General features: G+C 43.7%; 1 protein-coding gene across 3 annotated transcripts in view; it reads left to right on the forward strand.

The window, feature by feature from the left end:
- Window positions 1-16444, forward strand: part of Hivep1 (human immunodeficiency virus type I enhancer binding protein 1) — a 144093-nt gene that overhangs the window by 15895 nt on the left and 111754 nt on the right. The gene's annotated exons all lie outside the window — the stretch shown is intronic.

The following is a 16444-nucleotide window of genomic DNA, read 5'->3' on the forward strand; positions in this document are numbered from 1 at the left end:
ATATTTTGAGTTTCAGAGGTGAATCTATTAAATATTTAAGTAAAATGTAACTGCCATTCTAGGCTTTTTCTTGTATGATATGCATCACAGAAATTAGAACACGCAGATTTGGTTCATTGTCGGGGGTCTCCCACATTGTAGGTGGCACTAGTTATAGGGATCAGAGTGTCGGGGGGTTATATTAGTTTTCTATTTTACTTCTTGGTATAGTGAAATAAAACCTAGTTCCTGCCCTCCTAGTTTTCGGTGTAGCATGTCTGGGAAGAGCTGTGGTAGTACGACACACAGCTGCAGGGGAACATGGGCTTGTAGCAGGGACGGCGAGGACAAAGCCAGGAGCAATGGCGGTCCTGGAGCCCTGTGACGTCCTGCTCGGAGCTGTCCACTTCAGGCTTTTCTGGTGGGAACTTGATTGAGGAAACAGCTTTGACACAGATTTTTAAAGAAAGGAAAGACAGACTGGCAGAGAAAGTAATTCCATCAAGCTTTGGGAGAAGAAAGAACGGGATGGAGGGATCAGTCTGGGATCCTGGGATTGGTTTTTTTAGTTAAGAGTGTATTTCTTAATGAAGTCGAATTCCAAGGACCCAAAGGATAAAGACTTCTTAGATTTGATATGTGTAATTTCTATTTTTTGGTAAAGATAATATTATTAAGTTGATATTTTTTTATTCTACTAGGGTAGGTATATTCAACCTTCTATAAGAGGTTAGAGACCAGGTGTTTTTATTGTACACTGTGACATTAAAACAAAAACAAAGCGACTCTACCTTCCATGTACCAACTGGTTTGTTGATGTCTAGGGAAGAAGATGGAAGGTTGAAAGAATGAAGCAATCTTTTGAAAAGCGCTAGGAAAACCTCCTGCAAATGAACAAGGCAGCAGAGGTGTATTTCTTTGGTCTCCTGTTTATGAGCAAGGAACGAGCCGGTCAAGGTTGCGTGCACACAGAGCAGCTCTCCGGCTCTCTCTCCAGTGGCTGTCATTTGGAGCAGGGGTCAGAAAACACCTGACCAAATCCAGGCTCTGTCTGTTTCTGAAACTGTTTCCTTAAAACATTCATGTGTCCGTTGCCTCACGTTCCATCTAGGGCCGTTTTCATGAGGTGGTGGCAGCGATGAGTGCCTCTGTTTGTCTGACCAGGCTGAAGTTTCTGCTTCTAAGTAGAGCCAGTGCTAACACACAGCTCAAAGGCTGTGTGCAGATCAGTAACTGCTGCAGTGGATTTTCTTCTGTGACAGCAGAGTCCTTGGTGGGCCTCAAGTACGGTGGCTGCCAATGGCCACGTTGACTTCCATCACCCAGAAAGCCCTGTGTGGAGCTTCTGACACCCTGCTCTGTCCCGTGCTAGTTCAGGACATACAGACTGTGGTGTTCACCTTCTGGATGCTACTGTGCTCCCATAGGCTAGTGTTTAATGTGTGATGATCCACATTCAATTCATACAGCATCTTGGAGGAGCTTGATTTTGCACTAGGAATGGATTTGATGATAAACTATTTCACAGGGAAGTTACCTCTTCCAGTCTCCAGGTAGTAGAGCTACTGTCTCAGCCACACTACTGTGTAGTGTGTATTTGAGTTTTAGTAAATTGTGATATATATAGTCAGTAATGTAAGTTTAAAGAAAGGGCAGCCTTTGGCACAATCATGTGTGCTCACCCTCCAGGCGATCTTCAGCCATTGGTAATCTGACCTCAACCCCAGCTCCAGCCTAGATAATGGCTGCCCTGTTTCCTACTTTACATGGCCTTCTCTGGAAAGGGGATCATGAGAAATTATCTCCGTAATACTTTTAACTCATATTTGACATAATGTGTTGAGATTCTTCCACATATTAATGCACACCAGGATTTTGTTGTGGAGTGGTATTTTTTTTTTATACACAGCCTGCTTGTGCATCCATGAACTGATGGACACATGGTTTTGCCCAGCGTCTCAAATCCACAAGTCCAGTGGGATTTAACCTCCACTCTTCCTGATATTACCGTAGCTCTTTTTTGGTTTACTGTGTATGTTTTCCTGTTCTTTAGCTGTTTGCTTGTATGAGCCTAAATTAAATCCTTAGTAGACAGCCCATTTGGGCAGCTGCTTTGTCATACAGCCTAATGGTGGCTCGTCAGCTTCACATCCATGAACTGTGTTTGTACCTGCCATTTTGCTGTTTTATTTCTGTTACTTGTACTTCATTGGTTTCTGTTAGTCCTTGTCTTAATTTCCATTTTTATGGTCTCTGTGATTATTCTAGAGCGCATCCTCATGCATCAGTGTCTGGGAATGATGCAAACCAAATTTGGGTAAAATATAGAAACTTAGCCCAAATCTCCTTTCTTCCCTCGGGTTCTGCCATTGTCATCAGTGTTTGACATGCGCGTTATGAAGCCAGCTGGACAGGGTGAAGTGAGTGCTTTCTCCAGCCTGATTTTAAACACATCTTAACAGAAGAGATGAAAAGATAAAATATTTAATAGCCCATATCGGTCTTCATGATGGCCGTTGTTGACACAGTTGTGTGAACTCAGGCTGTTGTCTTGTGTCCCTTCCACTTAGAGCAGGTCTTCTCGAAGCCAGGACTCATCCTGCATTCTCTGAATGCCTTTATTTCCCCTTCACCTCAGAAGAACTGGATTTATGGATTTTGGTATTTCTCTCTGTGTTCCAGGCTTCCCCTTGTCTGAGAAGTTAGCTGTTTGTGTTGTCAGTTTTCTTTTGCTTGCTCTCTGTGAGATAAGTTGGCTTTCTACGAGATATTTAATTGGTTAGTTTCCTTTGCCTTTCAGCAGTTGAGTGTGATGTGTTCAGATGTAGCTCTCAGCGTGCTGTCCTTAGATGTCTAAATTATGATAGCTATTTTTAATAAAGTTTGATAATTTTGTATATTTAGTGTGTGTGTGTGTATGCACGAGCATGCACGTGCCAACCACACACATATGGAGGGCAACTTTTGGGGTCAGCTCTCATCTTCCGTCATGTATGGCCTAGGGAGTGAACTCAGCCGGTCAGGCTTGGTGACGGGTGCTGACCTCCCGGGTCATCTCATTGTTCTCTCCCCTTTTCCTTTGAAATAACTTTAAAATTAGCATATAGGGTATTATATATTATTGCAGCACTTTCTTTTTCTTTTCTTGTTTTGACAGGTTTCTCTGTGTAGCCCTGGTTGTCCTAGAACTCGCTGTGTAGACCAGGCTGGTCTTGAACTCACAGAGATCCGCCTGCCTCTGCCTCCTGAGTGCTGGGATTAAAGGCGTGCGCCACCACCACCCAAAATGCTGTTGCAGCATTTTCAAAGTGCTTTAGTAGCATCTCCTCCCCCCCACCTACCTCACTCCCCCCATCCCACTGCTCATAATCCCCTCACAACTGTCTGTTCAGCATTAGTATCCTTGTATCCTTTTGTCCACCTCCATCCTTCCTCCCCCATCCCTCCTCAGGCCCTGTTTTCTCTCATCGCTCATTCAGTTGTCCCTTGGTATGTGAAGGAGTGTTTTCAGGACTCTGTCTGCAGGTGGTCCAGCCCATTGGAGGAAATGGGGTTCCCACGCATATCCTCCTGTTTCCTTAGTTATCTCAGACTGCCTACAGTACCGAGCACCATGTAAGTCTCTGTAAACAATTGTTATACTGTACTGATTAGAGAGTAATGGTAAGAAGAAAGGTTTCTGTGTTCCCATATTGTACAGCTGCTGATCTCTTGTGTGTGCACTTGTGCACAAGCATGCCATGGTACCTGTGTGGGGGTCAGAGGACAGCATTAGTGTGGGCCTTTCCATCCACCTTGCCTGAGGCCGGGTTTCTTTGCTGTTTGTACTGTACTGTCTTCAGTGTGCTAGCTTGACAGTGGGATTCCAGGGCTCCTGTCCCTGCCTCCCGTGTTACCCGAGGACCGCTGGGATCATAGACTTGCATGGTTACTGTTGGCTTTAGGGTGTCCTTGGGATTGAAAGTCAGGTCTTCAGACTTGGGAGACAGACACTTTAACCTACTGAGCTATCTCCCTGGCCCTGTGTTCAGTATTTGCTTATGTTTTGTTTTCTTTTTTTCTTTTTTTTTACATTTATTTATTTATTCTGTATACAATATTCTGTCTACATGTATGCCTGCAGACCTCATTACAGATGGTTGTGAGCCACCATGTGGTTGCTGGGAATTGAACTCAGGACCTTTGGAAGAGCAGGCAATGTTTTGTTTTCTAATTTTTTTTCCTTTGAAAGCTAAGATTCTGAGGAATCATACTGTGTATTTTTCTGTTGGCCAGAGATTGGTTTATAAAGCTTTTACTGTCCTCAACTGGATCCATGTGCAGGCCAGGAACACTTTGAACTACCTATAGTTCTGATACCTGCCTTGACTTTTCTTTAACCAGACCCTCTGGCGTCTTTGCATGTGTTTATGGGAGCACCATTATGCTGTCTTCTGCTCATGGTTCATGCAGGCCTCTGGTGGGCCTGGGCTTGGGGAGAGTTTATCTAGCACACAGTGCCTGCCTCTTTTCCCAGAGCTTCCTGTGAATCCTTGGAATCTTGTTCATGCTGGACAGGCATTCACGCTCAGACACAGAGAGCCTCGGGCCTTCCAAGTTCACTTGTTTGTGGGATTGCCATTCACCTGCCTGTGTGCCCTGTCTAGTGGGCTTGGCAGTAGCTGTGGACTTGCTGCTTTTGCAGCCTGCCCTGGGTTGAACTATGATGCTGACTGAGCAGATGGTAGGGGGCCAGGAATAGCCTCAGGGAAGAAATTTCAGGCCCCTGCTGTGCTGATCTCACCCAAGAGGTCAGGACTTGAAGATGTGCATCTGAGTTTGCAGATGAGTGTGGTACGTGTTCAAAGTGTAGAGAATGGTCGGCTGGGACCATTTTGTACCTTTGGTTGTGCTTCAGGGAGAGGATGTTTAGACCTACTTTATCTGTACTGGTTTAGCTATGTGCATGGTCCAAACAGCCCTCTGGCAGACTGCATCCTGAACCTTAAGCGGCTGTGTGCAGTGTGTGCTAATAAGCCTCTTGATAAAGGCTCCTTGCAGAACCCCATTAAGTCAGCAGCAAATCTACATGCTGGTTGAAAGATGTAAATTGTGAGGTGAATGCACTATAAGATCCTAGTAGGCTTTACTGATACTTAAAATCTGTACTCATGATACCAATATTAGCCCACTGAGAACTTTAAATACGAGTTGTTACCGAAAGAATGGTTGAATTGGAGAAAAGGAAAAAGGAGTACTTGGAGTTTGAGTTGTGTGTTTGGAAGCAAATGCTAGCTCTTCAGTTTAATAAGCTTTGTGGACAGCACAGTGCTGTTCTCTCTCACGGAGTCTTAAGCTGGGTGATAAATCAGTCTTGTAGGTTATTTCAGAGATTACAACCTAGCACATAGTAGGTCCAGGCAGTCCTTGGACTCCTTAGGAGATTGATTCTAGGACTGTACAGATCAAAGTCTGAATGCTCCAGTTCCTCGCAAGAAATGTAGTGTTTCTACGACCCACATCTAACCTCTGATAAATTTGAAGTCGTCTGCAGATGGACTAGTGTCCCACACAATGTAGGTGTAACTAGCTGTCATGCATATTGCTCAGGGAGTAGTGAGGGGCAAAAAGGGCCATGAGGACTCAGTAGTTTCAGAGTGTTCGGTAGTTTCTGTCGCCCCTTCCCCCGCCCAAGTATTTTCGGTCTGCTTATGTTTGAATCTGTGGATGCAGAAACTATAGGCATAGAGGGCCAGCCCTATCTGATGAGGGTTGGCATAGCCTTGTGGCCAGCTTATGGTTGTGTAGGTAGTTTTGGTGAAGTTTCACTATCAGATTTAACTTCTCGATTTTGCCTGGCCTTGCTTCTCTCCCTTTATTTTATTTTTAAAATTTTGTTTTTATTTATTTAATTATTATTATTATTATTATTATTATTATTATTATTATTATTATTATTATTTTTGGTTTTTCGAGACAGGGTTTCTCTGTGGTTTTGGAGCCTGTCCTGGAACTAGCTCTTGTAGACCAGGCTGGTCTCGAACTCACAGAGATCCGCCTGCCTCTGCCTGCTGGGATTAAAGGCGTGTGCCACCACCGCCCAGCTATTTAATTATTTTTATCTTTGTATATGTATGCGTGTCTGTCTGTGTTGTTCAGGAGTTGTCACTTACCTTCTCCTCCAGGGATCCAGTGATCAGGTATCAGGTGGTCAAACTTGGCAGCAAGGGTCTTTACTTACTGAGCCATCTTATTGCCCCACCCCCTTTCCCCTCAGTACAATAATTTTGTCTTTCATACGCATACATGGAGCACACAGTTTTTGTTAGAGTATGGTTTACTTTAGTACCCTTTCTACACATTGAAGAATTCCTAGTATCCATGGTGAATTTTTCTGACATCTCTATGTCATAGTCACATAAGAGCTGACAGAGTTTTATGTGAATGCCGTCTTGGTGATGGTGAGCCAGCTCATGTAACATGGCTGTCCTGGGAAGGGCTGGACTGGGGAAGTGGAATTTGTAGTTGGGCATTCTCAGGCCATCTGTGGAAGGAAGAAAACAGAGGCTGGGAACAGGGTTGTCGAGAGTTCACAGCAGGCCTGTCCTATGATATGTGGTTACTGTGGAGGAACTATAGCTCACTGACTCTGGCTCTTATGTCATCTTCGCTTTTAGGAGGACAGGATGGGCCTTGGTGTGTCCTGGCCCCCCTCTTAGCAATTCAATTCTTAGGACTGAGCAGAATGTAGTTGGTCTCAGTGTTGGGAAAACCCTGGCAGGACTTAACCGTGTCCAGGGTATTTTATAATGCTTTATAGTACATGTTTGCCATCAAGTTTCTAGGCACTACCTCTTCCTGGGGAGCCTTTGATTTACCCCAGAGAATGTGTTTGTTGTGTAGTGTATCAGTGCTGTTCTCGGAAATCTAGTCCTTGGGCAGGTACATGTTTTACAGTGTAGGCATTGAGAGTCAGTGTTCAGAGCTCTTTCATCTTCAAGGGAAACCAGAAGTCCTGGCTGCAGGAAGAGGACAGTACTGGCCACACTTGGGTTATATGCCGTCTAGATAGGGTCAGCTTACCAGTGCACATCTGCCAGTCCGATTCAAGCTGTAGTTAAGTATGGATCTCATGGGTGCTAAATGGTCTTTTGGCACCTACATTTAATAGAGCAGTGAAGTGTAGAGTTGTGTGTGTGTGTGTTGGTCTGGATCTCATTAAACACTGATGTCAGTGTGGCATTTGAGATGGTTTATAACAGGGATTAAATTTTTTCCCTAAGACTTTAAAAAAAAATTTCTGATGATGTCATCTGTGAAAAAAATTAAGAGACTTTATTATATGAAGTGGAAGATTCAACTTTGCATTCATACTGATTGTCTGTTTTTCTTATTTGATCACAATGTTGGATAAATAGTCTCATAAGACCCTCCCTGTGCCTGCCAAGAGCTCTGGAGGGCACCAGAGTGTCCCTGACATGAACTGAGGCCTCAGTGCCCTGCAGTTCAGTAAGAAGGATAAGACAAGCTCCGAATTATACAAGCTGAACTGGTTGCTAATTGCTCTGTTCGGGCAAGGCTGCTAGCAGAGCGGTGACAGGCCACACATTTGCCTGAGGAGGTCACTCCCAACTCCAAACATTCTTCAGTTTTTATGTCCATATTAACCCATGCTCCAAGTCCGAATCCCCAGCGCCTGTGTGTGGAATTTCCCTTCATTTGTGGATGTCCCCAAAAGCAGGAAAGCAGAATTCAGGGAGTGAGGTGTGTGGCTAAGGAGAACAGCATGGTGCAAGTGGATGATTCCTCAACTTGAGACCAGGCTAGACCAGGCTACAGGCTGCTGCATGAAGCATTTTTGACCTGACATGCTAGAACAACCTGAAGTGCAGAGCATGAGAGAAAATACCATGGAAAAGGTAACTTGGTTAGCTGGAGCTGAGAACATATTACACAGGAGAGAAGCACCGTTTGTGGGCATCACACACTAAGTATATGAAGAGCTACTGACAATGTCATGGATGTGAATATCATTATTATTCTTATAGAAAATATGCATGTATGTCAGGACTTGTACCTGTTAGGGTCATTTGAGTTTAATCTATGAACATGAAAACTGTTCATTATATTATTTTTATTTTTACTTATTTTTTGAGACAGGACCTCACCGTGTAGACCTGGCTGATCTTGAACTCACAGAGGTCTGCCTGCTTCTGTTCTGCCTTCCTGGTGATGGGATTAAAAGTAATTGGAGTTTATCTTTTCAGTAAAATAACAGGCTAATTGATGCAAAAATAGCCTAGTTCAGTCTCTAGGACCCTGCGAGTAGCACTTCTGTGAGTGAAGGCCAGGTAACCTTTAAGAGCGACTTGCTCTTCTGGTTTATGGGGTGACTGGCACAGAAAGTATCTGCAACCCTACTTTTCTGTTTTTAATGAGACACAGAGAGACCAGGTCTCATTAGCAGGTACATCCAGGCACACCGCATTTCAGCAAATGGTCATCCATGGACTCTTTTGCTTGGCATGTATCCCTTAGCCTTTGCCAATACAGCTAGTTGGTGGTTTCCAGAATCTTCTAAAGTGACTCTTTCCTTCTAACATTTGCAATTTCAGAATGAGTCTTAATCCTACATAAATACTTATACACAGTGCAGGAGCTTTTGCAAATCATGCTGAGCTTTAGCCGAGTGGGTGTTTGGAAAAAGGAAGCTCAGCCCACCCTGCAAGGCGAAGATCTGCAGAAAAGCAAAACAGAGTTGGGCAGTGTAGATCATCATGGACCTCTGCGGAGAGCATGTCCTCCGACTCGGAGACTTAGAACTTGGCAATAGAAAGCACAGGGGATACAAAAATAGAAGATCTACGTTTTCAGTTGATAGATGAAGTTAGTATTCAAATGCAGCTTATTCTGTTACATTAGTTAATTGCAAACTAGCTGTAAAGTAACATAAATAATGAAATTTATTCTCTGTAATAAAAAGTAGAAATGAGAATAGCGTGAAGATAATTTTTACTTTCCAAAATGTTTGCTATTTTTCAAAGATTACTTTTATTTTATGGGAATGTTATCTGCTTGAATATGTGTGCACCAAGCAGTGCCCATGGAGGCAGAAGAAGTGTGGGATTCCCTGGCACTGGAATTTAAGGGTGGTTGTGAGACATCATGTGGGTGCTGGAAACTTAATCTGGTCCTCTGCAAGAGTATCCAGTACTCTAACCACTGAGCTATCTCATCAGCCCTGGCTTTGATAGTTTAAGGATTAAAGTTTGTGCTGCTGAGATTGTGTGGAGTAGGTATGTTCCTTTGTGGTGGTGTGAGTTTAAAGGGTTATATTTCTTGAAATATAAAGGTTCTACTTCATGAAATTTTATCCTAAACTGAAGCTAAAACATGATTACCTTGAGATTTCCATTTCAGGGTTATTGTAATGGTCAGTACTTGTGATGATTTTAGCGCCCATTAATGTAGAAAAGGACATAATCCTGTATGCTAGCTGGCATACACATGAGAACTTTGAAAAGACTGTGGAGAAAGGAAAAATGTCTTCCAGGTTTCTGCTAGGGTGGACCATTAAGATTGGCTAACCGCGGTCAGCTGCTTTTCTAGTGTCCAGAATCCCAAAGTCTTCTGCAATTGTCCTACAAATAAACCGCTCAGGTCTGTCGCACCAACAGCTTGCTCCTTGCTGCCAACTTGTGCCCTGGTTTCCTGCTGCAGTGATAACACACCACATTCAAGGCAGCTGTGAGAAGGGAGGCTTACTGCGAGCTGTGGTTTCCAAGGAGTGAGCGTCTATCCTCGTTGCCAGGCATGGTCGCAGGAGCAGCTGAGAACTCACATCTTGAAATGCAGATGGGATGTGGAGAGAGAAAATATGCAAATGATGCCAGTCCCTAAGCTTTATAACAACTGACCCTCAGTGACATACTTCCTCCAGGAAAGCCACACCTCCTAAGCCTCCCCAAATAGGGCCACCAACTGGGGACCAAGCATGCAAATACCAGAGACTATGGGATACATTCCATTTTAACTATTTGACATTTAACATTTGACATATTTAAAAACAACCAGGTAATACAAATTACACACTTGTATGATCTTCATGGGAATCCCCGTTAGAGTGGCAACAGTGTGTAGCTTTTAGCTTGTTTCAGAAACTATTTGAACATTTGCCGGGTGACAAGTGGTTGGTCAGGCTGACTCTGTACTCTGCCTCGGGCCATGTACAGAACTCCACATACAGAGAAGGCGAAGGCGTAAGTCACAATTGCACACCAGTTTGGAATTATGATTAATAGAATGGTTATTTATTTAAAGGGGAAAAAACTTATAGATCACCATACCAGACAACAGCCCTCTGTGCAATCAGGAAGGGAGTCTAGTCACCGGAAGCAGAGCAGGAAGCAATAGAGAGAGGAGAGGGAAGTGGCCGCTCTTTTAAAGGGAGAGAGACCACACCCCAATGGGCTGGTATCTCAGTGACTATTGGCTGAAGGAGCGGAAGGAGCTCCCGCAACACCTCCCCCTTTTGTTTAAGTAAGAGAGTTCTAAACCTATTATGAAATTATATTCAGTAAGTACAAATATCCTATTCTAACTAGCTTAAGTCTTATATAATAAATAGCTTGGCCAAGTCATGAGTGGAAAGTAACTACATTTATATAGTCTTCAACCCCATCGAAGATTTGAGAAGGGAAATAATGTTACCTGAGTAATTAGGAAGTGCAATCAAACAGCTTCCAAAACATGCAACAAATCACAGAGACAACTAGCTACCTGGGCAATCACCCAAGGTCACGTTTGCAGCGTTGAAGCAACCAACTTTGGCTAAGGCCTAACATAACTGACATACCATTTTCAAAGGCAAGAAACTTGTCAAAACTATAGAGCTCCGTAGACAACCTCATAAGGGCATGTGCGCACGCACGCAGGCATGTGTACACACACACACACACACACACACACGCACACACACACACAGCTGTACAGTTTGATGGAGCTTCTTTCTCTAGCAGCTTGCCTGGGCCTGGGACTTGACGACCAACTCTGGGCATCTGGGTAGATGTAGCAGCGCAGACAGGTGGCGATATGTGACTCACCGGAGGGGAGTTAGAGGGATGGTGAGGTACAGGTTGTGGAGGTTGGGGAATTACAGAGACCTGGGGTGCATTTAGCAGTGAGGAACAGTATGGGGCACGGAGTAGGCGACCAGGGCTGACTGGGTTATGCAGCAGGATGGGAGGAGGCAACCTCTTTATGAAGCTCTTTCATCTTTCAGAGTGCTACCTGTGCCATTGATCTCGTCAGAAATGCCCTGCTCTGATTGTCGAGCGTCTTGGGTTGTCTGAGTTAATAAGCAAGAGGTGCAGAATCTGCCAGTGTTTGTTTGCATCAGTTTCTTACGTTCTCACTTATTGTGGTCACCCATAACAATCAATGAATGTTTTTTGTCAGACTGTAGAGTGAATTAATGTCAAAAATTAAGTATTTCTAACTCTTAATCCATGAAACCATACTACTTTGTACAGTTCATTGTGATGTTGAAGGTTATGCTCAATATAAACACATTTGAGCAAAATACTGGTTGGTCATATTGGTTGGTAAACCCACTTGACTGTTAGAGAAAGAGTTTAGAGTCCAAACAGCTGCGAGAAGTGTTTTGCTTTTAAACGTTCTTGATGTGAAGAATGAAATCTACATGATAAATTCTGCTTATTACTTTTCTTCTGAAAAGTGTCCTGGGTGAGGTGCTTAGGGAACATGGCGGTGTCAGGGACTATGATGATGACTGGTAGATAATTCCTGCCGTGAAGAATACAGGCACATTCCTCACTGACTGTAACGTGCTGTCTGTTGATCGCTTTCCTGGTGACAGCCCTAGTGCTGGCAGCTCAGCTAGGGCTTATTTAAGCTTTCATAAGAAAGCTCACGCAGGCCCATTTCTCAAATGCGCTTTTTAATATCCGAGAACTGTGTTTTGGTGTAATTGCTCTCCTTTTTTATCCTGTATGCTTTATGCATTTACAAAGAGCCTGGAAAGGGCCATGGGTTTTATAGATGGCAAAGGTGTAAAGCATGCAGAAAGAGTGAAGCTTTTCCATCATGGATGCTCAGCACCAGCAAGGACAAAGATGAACCATGGGTGCTGTCCCCTGCTTCTGCTTGGTTCTGTGGAGGTGACATTTCCTCTCTGAGAGTCATTGTTGATATTTTCAAATGATAGTTGATGTAGCCACCTCAGGCCCATGATGAAGAATGAACTAGACATCCTGAAAGTCCCCCTAGCAGGGCATCTGTCGAAAGAGATCACCATTGCCTCTCGGTCCTAACATCCATGAGAAGCTGGCTGTAAGCTCCTGGAGACTTCCTGACCATTTCTCATGTGTTTATCTACACTCACAGTGTCTGTTTTGATTTCAGCTAAAAAGAAAAATCAGCTATAATTTCAAAATGCAGGACTGTCCTTCTGTAGCTGGGAAGCTTGGCCAGCTAGGCTGCGGGAAGGAGCCTTGGGCTTTTGCCCGTGCTCCTCTGGCACCCCTTGATGGTCAGAGGCACAGAACCCCATTTGGTTAAATGCGTACAACCGCCAGTGGAGCAGCCTCATCCAAGATGCTTGGGACTAGAGTGTTTCACACCCCAGTTCCCCTGGACTCTGGAGCATGGCTAACCTTTACCATGTGCGTCCCTTGCCAGTGCCAGCCTGGAACTGTGCTTTACCGCTCTGCCTTTTTTTTTTTTTTTTTGGAAATCCTGTCTTTTCTTTACCAGTTTCTTTCATTAAATATTTATCAGTCTCCTTTGGTAGAAACCATAGCTTTTATAAACCAAAGGTCATGACCTAAAGTGAAAAAAAAAAGCAACTTACTTAATTGTCATGGATCACTGCTATGTGGACACTGTCTTTGTAAGTAAGCCTCCCTGTGGGGTTAGGTTATGAGTCCGCTTTAGTTTTGATAAAAGTGAAATTCGTTCATTTTCCAGTCCTTCTCCTCTGACAGACTTCATGTTCTGTGACTTCTTAGGCCTCATGCCAAGTTGGCTGAGTAATGTAGAATGGGCTGGTTTGTAGTATGGGCAGGGCTATACTGGCAGAGGTTTATAATAAAGAAGCTGGGTGACTTGGGTTCTGCTGGTTGGAGATGAGGGGAGAGAGCTTGACTTGACTGTCTGTGGAGCTCAACCAGTGGTAGATGCCCTGGCTGTGAGGAGAGACTCTTATTGCTGGCAGGCGTGGGGATTGAGCCACAGGTCAGATAAATGTTTTCTATTACTGGGCCTTGAGGCTGAGTTATTTGTGTGTGCGTATGTGCACGCGTGTGCATGTGTATGTGTACATGTGTGTGTACATGTGTTCATGTGTGCCCGTGTGTGCATGTGTATGTGTACATTTGTGTGCATGTGTGCGTCCGTGCATGCGTACATGTATACCTGCCTTCAGAGGGGAATGGTCCTTCCATCAGAGCCCTCAAAGACCTTTGATCTAGAGGCACTTGGCCTCGCCGCCTTTTGAAGAGACTGCTGTGTTTGGGGCTTTGCATTTCTGTGAGGAAGTGCAGATCTGTTGGTCTTCACTGAAGCAAAACTTTCTTGAAGAATAAGAAAAAATTTATGTTCTCTGTTTTAGACACAAAACTGTGAAGAATTGTTGATGTGGTTCTTGATTTCGTTCTGCTGTTTATAAAGAAATGTGGATTATATGTATATTAAAATATGTTTACCTAAATATAGCAAATCATTTATTGGTTTCGGGGCTTTTGAAACAGTACTTTCTCTGTAGGAAAGCAGAGTTGGTAGATCAATGCTGCTTCTTTCATACGTGTTGTAGCAGCTCGCACTCAGACAGCAGGAGGATGGGTCAATAAATTGATACATGATTTATATACTGTATGATTATACAAAGGCTACAGTTTAGGGGAAAAAGGCAAAGTTCTGTTGTACAACACAGCTTGGATGCGTTGCGAGGGAATTCTGGTGTCCAGAGGCAGCTGGCTACAGACTGCCGAGATACAGAATGAATAAGTGATTACTGTGTGAAACACAGTGGATAGACTTGACTAACAAAACTGACGTGGAGGACTGTGCACTTTGATTCCACGTACATATAGGTCAGAAAGAATCTAACAGTGATGATGCTTGGGAATGATGCTTGAGTAGCAAAGCGATTTAAAAAGCCAAGACATGATCTCTGTAAAATCAGGAGGTGGTCATCTGGGAGCATGAAGACGAGTGATTACAGCAGGCGGAAGATGAGCGTGGGGAGCCAGTGTGCTCCTGTGTCTATCAAGGTGGTGCACACAGACGGCTTGGCTAAAATTATAGAGCTCTATGTGTTTACATGTACATTTATTCCTATGTGTAGTATTGCACGATAGAAAGGCTTGATAGAATACTATAGTGTAGTTATTTTTCCATGCCAGAAATGATAAAGTCTTTATAAAGAAAAACCAGCTAGAAAGCTGGCAGTCAAGTCTGTACGATGCATTTTGAAACCTTCAGCAGAAGGTGGAAGTGCCCTCTCCTCTTTGAAGTCTAAGGTTCTTACATTATTTCTTTTTCATACACATTTAAAGAGTTATTAGCTCGCTGGGCAGTGGTGGCATATGCCTTTAATACCAGCTCTTGGGAGGCAGAGGCAGGCAGATCTCTGTGAGTTCAAGGCCAGCCTGGTCTAAGGAGCAAGTTCCAGGACAGACCCCAAAGCTACAGAGAAACCCTGTCTTGAAAAACAAAACAAATACAAAATGTTAGTTCTTTGACAATTTCATGCATGTATGTAATACTCTGATTACTCCCCCAATCCTGTTATTTCTGTCGTCCCAATAATGCCTTATTCTCTACCACACTTTTCTTTCCCAGATTCATATCTTTTCTTAATTTATTTTTTCAGTTTTTGTATTAGTTTTTCATGTTTTGAGAACTTGATACCATGTATATATAACATTCCTCCATTTCTCCCTTCAGTCCTCTCCAAGTCCCTCCAGCACTGCCTCCCCAGCTTTATGTCCTCTTTTCTTTTGTGACAATCCACTAAGTGCTGTTAGTGCTGTCCATATGTTTATGTGTTGGGGGAGGGGATCTCATTGGACCTTGAGAAATCTACCAGTGGTGATAGAAAAAATAATGATTTTCCCTTCCCCAGCAGCTCCTAGCTGCCAATAGCTTGCAGTAAGAAACAGGCTTGGAGAACAACTTCTCCATCTAGGCAGGAATTTTGGCTGGTTTGACTCTAGTCTTATGCAGGTACTTATGACTGGTGTGAGCCGTGACCCATTTAGTTTAACTAGAGCCATATGTGTGACCATTGGATTGAGGATAATCCACTGCAGCCTGGAGCAGTCCCTGTGGGTACATGTCTGAAAGTGGTGACTCCCCTTTTCCCTGAATCTTTTCTAAAAAGATTAAATAATACTAAATAGTTTATCAGTGAGGGATGGAGCTCCCTGAGCCATGGCGTCAAACCCTGGGCTTCTCACTTTCTAGGCATGTGCTATACCACTGAGATAACCCCAGCCCCCTTGCCTGGCTTTTGTGCCCCTGTTCTCCTGCAGGCACCTGCAGTTGTTATGACTTCGTGATTTCAACTCTTGTGCTAACCCAGAATGCATTTCATGGCCCTCCTTATCTCCCAGATCTTAAGTTTTTTTCTATCCCCCCCTCCATGTGTTCCTTAAGTCTTAGAGGAGATGATATAAATGTCTTCTTAGGACCGAGTGAGCATTCATTCGTCATTTAGTTTCGGTATTTCATCCATGAGTCTCTGCATTTACTTCTGTCCACAGGAAACACAGCCCAAATCTTTTTCATTTTTAATAATTGTTTTAAATTTAAACTTTATTTTTCTGTATGGATCTTTTGTCCACATGCATGTCTGTTTGTGTACCGTGTGTATGCCTGGTGCCCAAGGATCCTGGAAGAGAGTGTCAGATCCCCTGGAACTGGAGTTACAAATGATTGTGAGCTGCCGTGTGGGTGCTGGGAATCAAACCTAGGTCCTATGGAAGAGCAATTGATGCTCTAAACCATTACCTGCCTGTCCTGAGTGCTGGAATCACAGGCACCAGCCACTAGTTTAGGGTGTGTTATTCTCTTACTGGAGCGAAAAACACCGGTTTTTATAACTTTTCTTAATGCAGAAAACGCAAGTGGTTTTCAACCTTGGAAAAGTCATGTCATAACATTTTTACTGTCTTGGGATGTGACTTCTGGAACAAGAGCATTGCTGTGATTAGCTAACAGGAGGGAACGCTGCTCAAGGAACAGCTCCTGGCAGCTTTCTCAGTCCCCACTGCACCCTAACAACTTAGTGTCAGGTCCTTGGTAGTGCAGTGCATCTCATGGCCAGGACAGAGAGTATTTTGAGCTCAGGCATCTTTAAGGATAGTCTTGGTAGCCTGGACTCTTCTCTTCTCTTCTCTTCTCTTCTCTTCTCTTCTCTTCTCTTCTCTTCTCTTCTCTTCTCTTCTCTTCTCTTCTCTTCTCT

This window comes from Microtus ochrogaster, chromosome 16 (genome assembly GCF_000317375.1).
Source record: "Microtus ochrogaster isolate Prairie Vole_2 chromosome 16, MicOch1.0, whole genome shotgun sequence".
In the NCBI taxonomy this organism is placed as follows: Eukaryota; Metazoa; Chordata; class Mammalia; order Rodentia; family Cricetidae; genus Microtus; species Microtus ochrogaster.